Below are 8,128 nucleotides of genomic sequence, written 5' to 3'. Positions count from 1 at the left end.
GGAACGAATGTCCTGCTGAGAACGGCGGGGAGGTGGCGTCATCTACGGCTCGGTGGAGAACGGCGTGCATGTGATTCGGATCGGAAGAACAGAGAGACGGGAGAGACAAGAGAGAGGAAGAGGATGCGGGGATTGGGGGCGGGTGGGTGGGGAGTGGGTTCGACTCAGATGATGACCTCTACTACTACAAGGCCAAACTTTCGACATCTACGCATACCATTGTACATCTTGACTACGAGATCCATGCTCCCGGACGAACATGGCACACGGAGGGATCGTATTCCGCTACCTCCTGCCCTCCGCCTCTGGCGCCGATCTGCTGATGGTGAGGAGATTCATCTCGCCGTTGAGAGGCCGCAAATCGAGGTTCCAGCTCTTCAGGCTACATAAGCAACAGGAGGGCCGGCCGGCTCCCTGGTCCTGGCGCGTCTACCAGATGGCCGGGCAGGTGCTCTTCGACGGTCAGGCCTGCTCCAAGGCCTTCGACACGGGACACGCTGGCAGGCCGGGCTACGTCTACTTCCTCGATGACGTCTACCCTGGTGGTCCACACGGTGTCCTCCAGCAGAACGAGTATCCCTGCGCCGAGATAGGGATACTCATTTCATCTATATGGATACTTGTATCAGCCCTTAGGTGGAAACAAATTATGCCAGGTAGCATGGATACTTGTATCAGCCCTTCAAACAAGGAAACAAGCAATCATGTTAGCTAGCGGCGCATATAGTTGAGGGACGGAGTACCTGAGTTGAGATCGCATGAAAAAAGAAGAAGAATAAAGGTGGCTGGAATTCTAACCTTTTGCTTCACAAAACAAAAATGTACATACTTTTTTTTAGCAAGCGTGTGTGTTTGAGCCAGTGTTATTAGACAAGATAACAATGTACTAGCAGGCAGTCGGCACGAAGAGCTCTGATAGCTGTTACAACTTATGCAAGATTTATACAGTAGTAGAATCACAGAAGTGTAATTTTAAGCTAGTGTACTCTCACTAATAACGAGAAGGAACTATTTTTTATTCAGATGCTTACAGAGATACATGTACTCTTATTCTTCACAAAAATGTTAACTGCACTTTTCTGCTATATAAGGGTCGTAAGTATGCTCTTATTCTTCACAAAAATGTTAAGTGCACTTTCAGTTATATAAGTCCAAATAAACTAATTGTTTCTGCAGCTATTAATAAATGGCGTGTGTGAACAACATATTTTACTGAAAGCTACAATTTTTAAAATGCAATAACACAATGGAAATGTATATGAACACCTATCACTTTAAGGTCGAACTAAGATCAAGCTACATATGTGTTGACATGTTTGCTCGGAATTGCATATATCCATCACAATAGTTACATACGGATTGTATTCAAAGTGAATTGCGTTAGCATGTTTTCTCCATTTTGACCAGTTTTTGCTCTACAGTGCATACATCCCTACTGCCAAGTTCTTAAGCTGAAGCTGGGCGTCATCGGACTTGGAGGCCATTGTCAGCGGTGTAGCGTTGGTGAAGGTAAAACCTAAAGAGACAACCACAGAAGCATGGGAGTGTGCGGTGTGGTCTGTCGCCTGTCAGTCGGATGCAGTACTAAAACTGTTGGCGAAAAACGCTTCGACTTTGATGTGGGGCTTTGGTATGTGGTCACTGAGGCCATCTGCCGACTCATCCAATGACTCTCTAGCACGTGCAATAGGAGAGAGAGGGGCCACAAAATTTTGTGTCGCCCCAATTATTACTGAGATCAAACAAGCGGGAGGACTTGTAGCATGAGCCATTTTTAGGCAGCCAGGGAACTATAAAGTTTGTTCTATTATTACAGATGAATAGAAGGCTTTCGATCAGGTATACTTACTTGCTTTAGTATCTGTAAAACCCTAAAATGGCCTTTGGCATGAGTATGGCGTTTTGGATATCGGCCTCCATGGAAGCAATTTTGGAAAAAAACAAGATTCAGAATTTCTGGTTTAAAAAAATCTGATTTTTTTATACAAGTAAACAAGGATGTGAGGTGTATGTGTAAATTTTAGGATGAAATACCTTTAAATGCGATCTGTACAAAAAAGAGAAATTCATGGTCTGGGAGGATGAACGGTATCATGTGTTAAAAAGCCCTAGATTTGTTTTTCTATTGCACAGCCCTCATTTCAACGTATTTCATCTTGAAAATTTATACATTTGTGCATTATGCTTTCATGTATGTCTATATTTTCTTATAATTTTTTGAACAGTAAAAATATGAATTTTCATTAATTTTGAATTTTACATTTGGAGGCCTCCATGGAGTTCGGCCTCCAATAGCAATATCTTCTTTGACATCCACTATAAGTACTATTAGTTGTAAGAAGGCCTAAATAGGGTGGCAGCACGACTTCTCAAGGCTCACATGTTATTAACACTAGATCCCTTTTGTTTGCAGACAACTGGGATACATCACAGTCATGGCAAGAGTACATAAAACAAGTGGGGTATTAGCACAAGCAGCTCATACAGTGGGATGAACCCAATTCGTCTAGGTCATCTCACAAAACTTTGCCTGGAAAAATCTACTTCAAATCCACCCATAGCGCAATGAAAAACAGTTGGATTCAATGGCTAGCTTAATCTTCCTAGCTTGCTGCAGAATTAGACCTATCTATGAGTGAATAAACTTTTTTTCAATTGCTAGCTTACTCGATCTTCCTAGCTTGCAGCAGAATTAGACCTATCTATGAGTGAATAAGTTGCTCCTAAACTGAGACTAACATCAGTTACCCCCTTCCAACAGATCTAACAGTGTTCAAAAACTAAAGAAAGTGTATCTATGATCGAGAGATAGGAAGGGGACAGGAGGCGTCCTGTCTTGGGGTTTCCTGTCGGCAGTGGATCCTGCAGGCTGGATGCCTGAGATGGGGACGAGGGCGAAGCTTTACCCGCCTTTCTGTGGTGTAGTCGTCCGACGAGACTGTGCCGGCATAGGCGCCGACGATCGATGACATCGAGGCCTACTGGATGATGCTACAGATAGAGCCGTGGAGGAGGACACGGTTCCATCTTGAGCCAAATTGGTTTGGCCAGGCAGATAATGGGTTATGGGCCTACTAATGCAAGCAATAGGCACAATGGCTGATACTCATTTTTTTAAACTATTCTGAAAAATAGGTTACATGTTTTTTTTATCACGGATTTAAACAAAAGAGAGAACTGACTAGTTGGAAAAACAATATTGTACAACATATAACCTTGGTATTTTAACAATTACTTACCTGAGTTTCTCTTCAGGAGTGATCCCAAGAGCAACTTCACATACTGGGCAGGATACAATCTCCTCTTCATCTATTTTCTTCATAATACACTCCCGGCAAACTGCATACATGAAGATGGTTATAATACAGGCAGGCATGCAAGTATCATACAGAGTTTTCTAAGAACCAAATTTATCATCGCACACATGTCACCTCACGTCGGACAGTTTCTATGTATAGGCTATACGGTTCGTCTGTCGTCGTAAACCAGCAGCAAAACACTCTCTCCTCAAAAGTGATCATGCTTCGGCTGCTCCGCATCTCCCTAGCCCCCCGTTCTGCTCTGATCCCGAGCTCCAAACCAAATTCTCCTCACAGACTAGCGGCCGATCTCTGCAAAAGGAGATGGATGCCGGCAGTAGTAGTAGGATTACGACTACAAGGAAGAGGAAATCAGCAGCAGCGGTTGGACACAACGAAGGCGGAGAGGGTGAAGACTGACGCGATCTCGACCCCCCCCCCCCCACCCGGATGACATGCTCCCGAAAGATAATCTTGCTCCTCCCTATCAAGCAAGGTAGTCGCACCCAGATCCTCGTGATACGGAGCCTCTTTATATTGTGACTTTCCTATGATTCAAATAAAATCAAAAACACCGTTGGTTCTTAGAAAAACTAACAACATTTTCCTTTTTGAAATGGTGTGTGTGTGTGTGGGCGGGGGGGGGGGGGGGGGGTCAACCATCTCAATATTGTTTCAACAAGAGACCAATTCTTAAGATAACCTGGATAACTAACATTAATCCCACTAAATAAGTGTAGCCTGCACTTTTCTTAAAAAATGTAACTAAATAAAAAGGTGTAAGTTGCACTTTGACTGAACTAATGTTGCACTTTTCTGAATTGAATGGCATATACGGAGAAGAGACCATCAGAATCACCTATGGAGTGTGGAGCAAGCTGTTCAGCTCGCTTGGTATGGAACTTCGATGGCCACGCACTGGCGTGGACCATTACCAGCCAGAACTACTAGACACCACCATGGAACAAACCGAAGGCATCTCACCTAGAAGATCTTTTGAACAAATCATGGCTACTGCAAATCCTTGTACAGTGGGTAAAGAAACATAATTACCACAAGAAAGAAACAGAGGAACTTTAAACCGAAAGTGCCTACATAAACTTTTCAAATTCTTTGTCTAGCAGGTCTACGGCTAGGCTAACCTCTTTTTTCGCCCCTTCTCCCTTTGCCTGGTCCAACAAAAATGTGAAAGATATGCAGATATAGAGTCCTAGGTAGGCTGGCCGATCGATGGATAACTGAATGACGAGCATGAGCGGATATGCTGGAGAGCGGGGCAGCTAGGTGCTGCAATGGCAGGGAAGGGAGGCTGTCTTCACCGTGCAGCAAGGGAGCCTAGACGCCTGGCACCGGCGGTAGCGCAGCTCCATCACGAACTCATTCACCGGAGCACCCACCGGCCCATGGACCTCGTCGTTCAGCTTGCAGCTCAGCCACCGCTTGAGTAGGACATGCAGTGAGGGCAGACCGGCTCGTCATGGCATAAGATCTCCATCCAGCCTCCACCAAGATCTTCTCGGCCATATCTTCCTCCTGCTGTTGTGCATCGCGGATCGAGTCCAGGCGTGGACGTGGATTTTTAGAACATCTGCACCCGGGCCCTGCTATCCTAGCTGTCCAATATTGCTTTAAGATCTGTGCAACACAACTAACTTTCTATCTGAAATTTTCTCTTTTTTGTTTCTCTCGCATAAAACATGTTTTGAAGTTCAAACCTTTGCAGCGTGGCAAAGCTTTCTATTTAGAATCTAGGATAAATCTTTCAGATTTTTTGGTCAAAAATAAATATACAAAAAATGATTTTTTAGACTTAAAAAATCATTTTTTGTATATTTATTTTTGACCAAAAAATCTGAAAGATTTATCCTAGATTCTAGATAGAAAGCTTTGCCACGCTGCAAATGTTTAAACTTCAAAACATGTTTTATGCGAGAGAAACAAAAAAAAGAAATGTGTTTGCACGAATCGCGAAGCGCAGAATGGATGGATAGATAGGAAGGGCCTGGGTGCACGTGTTCTATTATATATTTTTGGTCCAGGCGTCCGCCATCTGCAACCACTGGCGTCGCCGCGTCGGGAGGCCCTCCACTGCCCATACCGACAACTATAGGATCTTCGGCAGCTCTGCTGATCCGCACTCAGCCCTCTCTGACGAGGCCGTGGGGCCTGTTTCTGTTGCTCCGCTCCGGGAGGGTGGGTCGTGGTATCATCCCATGTTGGCGCGGTCATGCCATGCTCAACCTCCGCACCGGCGAGCGCATTGCCCTCCAGGATGGCGTGTGCATCCTCATCAACTCCGACGACATCAGGTGCCTCATGATGATTTGTGCAGTCGCCATGTCCGCTGCCCCGTCTTCTGGTGCCTGCATGGTCGCTGCCATAACGTTCAACCAAACAAACATGGCCTTCTACCGCCCGGGCATGGAGTATTGGATGTCGCTACCGGCAGAGATGATGGCCCCGCCCAACGCCCAAGACCTGACTTACCACCACAGATGGTTCCAGGCCGTTGACTCAGATGATGACCTCTACTACTACAAGGCGAACTTTCGACATCTACAATACCATTGTACATCTTGCCTACGAGATCCGTGCTCCCCGGACGAACATGGCACACTGGGGGATCGTACCTTGCTACCTCCAGCCCTCCGCCTCTGGTGCCGATCTGCTAATGGTGAGGAGATTCATCTCGCCGTTGAGAGGCCGCACGTCACGGTTCTAGCTCTTCAGGCTACAGTAGCAACAGGAGGGCCGGCCGGCTTCCTAGTCCTGGAGCATCTACCAGATGGCCGGGCAGGTGCTCTTCGACGGCCGGGCCTGCTCCAAGGCCTTCGACATGGGACACGCTGGCAGCCCGGGCTATATCTACTTCCTCGACGACGTCTACCCTGGTGGTCCGCACAGTGTCCTCCAGCAGAACGAGTATCCCTGCGCCGACGCCGGCGGGTGGCGTTACTCAATCCCCAGTGAGATCGAGCGTTGCCTGCCATGGTCTCCCCCCTCGGACACCTCGCCGTGCGTTTGGTACCACCACTAATTGAGCTATACCCAAGTACCCAACAGGTTCAGTTTGAGGCATCATACAGATATCAATCAGTTTAATTAGAGTCTTTGTTGTTTGTGTTTGCTCCTCGTCAGTGTTTCTTTTGTGTTGTACTCTTTGATTTGGTTGTTGTTGTAATATGTGAACCTGAAAGTTCCATATCCAGTTTGCTGTATGTGTGCAAAATTTGAAGTCTGTTTCCGAACTCATTTCATCTATATGGATACTTGTATCAGCCCTTAGGTGGAATAAATTATTCCAGGTAGCATGGATACTTGTATCAGCCCTTCAAACAAGGAAATAAGCAATCATGTTAGCTAGTGGCGCATATAGTTGAGGGACGGAGTACCTGACTCGAGATCGCATGAAAAAAAAAGAATAAAGGTGGCTGGAATTCTAAGCTTTTGCAAGCATGTGTGTTTGAGCCAGTGTTATTAGAAAAGATAACAATGTACTAGCAGGGTGTCGGCACGAAGAGATCTGATAGCTGTTACAACTTATGCTAGATTTATACAGTAGTAGAATCCACAGAAGTGTAATTATAAGCTAGTATACTCTCACTAATAACGAGATGGAACTATTTTTTATTCAGATGCATACAGAGATACATGTACTCTTATTCTTCACAAAAATCTTAACTGCACTTTTCTGCTATATAAGGGTCGTACGTATACTCTTATTCTTCACAAAAATGTTAAGTGTACTTTTGAGTTAATTGTTTCTGTAGCTATTAATAAATGGTGTGTATGAACAACATATTTTACTGAAAGGTGCAAATTTTAAAATGCAATAACACAATGGAAATTTATATGAACTCCTATCACTTTAAGGTCGAACTAAGATCAATCTACAGATGTGTTGACATGTTTGCTTGTCGGAATTGCATATATCATTCACAATAGTTCTATACGGATTCTATTCAAAGTGAATTTCGTTAGCTTGTTTTCTCCATTCTGACCATTTGTAGCTGTATAGTCTATACATCCCTACTGCCAAATTCTTAAGGCTGCAGCTGGGCGTCATCGGGGTTGGAGGCCATTGTCGGAGGCGTACCGTTGGCAAAGGTAAAACCTAAAGAGACAAGGACAGGAGCATGGGACAGTGCGGTGTGGTTTGTCGCCTGTCAGTCGGTTGCAGTACTAAAACTGTTGGCGGAAGCCGCTTCAACGCTGATGCGGGGCTTTGATGGACTCTGATGCCATCTGCCGACTCATCCAATGACGCTCTTATACGTGAAATTGGAGGGAGAGGGGCCACAAAATTTTGTGTCAACCCAATTGCTACTGAGATGAAAGAAGTTGGAGGCTTGCAGCATGAGTCATTTTGAGGCAGCCGAAGAAACTATAGAGTTTGTTCTATTGTTACAGATGAACAGAAGATTTTGGATCATGTATACTTACTTGCTTTAGTATCTGTAGAACCACCAAATGGCTTATTTTGACATCTATTGTATGTACTACTCCCTCCGTCCCATAATATATGAGTGTTTTTACCACTAGTGAATGGACTCTGAGGCCATCTGCCGACTCATCCAATGACGCTCTTATACGTGAAATTGGATGGAGAGGGGCCACAAAATTTTGTGTCAACCCAATTGCTACTGAGATGAAAGAAGCTGGAGGCTTGCAACATGAGCCATTTTGAGGCAGCCAAAGAAACTATGGAGTTTGTTCTATCGTTACAGATGAATAGAAGATTTTGGATCATGTATACTTACTTGCTTTAGTATCCGTGGAACCTCCAAATGGCTTATTTTGACATCCACTGTATGTACTACTCCCTCCGT

At 45.0% G+C, this 8,128-nt stretch overlaps 1 pseudogene; it reads left to right on the top strand.

Annotated features, from left to right (window-relative positions):
• The first annotated feature begins 259 nt into the window (after window positions 1-259).
• LOC147972874 (uncharacterized) lies at window positions 260-6,336 on the top strand (annotated as a pseudogene).
• The last annotated feature ends 1,792 nt before the right edge of the window (window positions 6,337-8,128 follow it).

This window comes from Triticum urartu, chromosome 5A, assembly GCF_056163025.1.
Source record: "Triticum urartu cultivar PI428250 chromosome 5A, HENAU_Tu73, whole genome shotgun sequence".
Lineage (NCBI taxonomy): Eukaryota > Viridiplantae > Streptophyta > Magnoliopsida > Poales > Poaceae > Triticum > Triticum urartu.
Note: the sequence above shows the minus strand (reverse complement) of the source record. Positions and strands in the feature narration are given on the sequence as shown.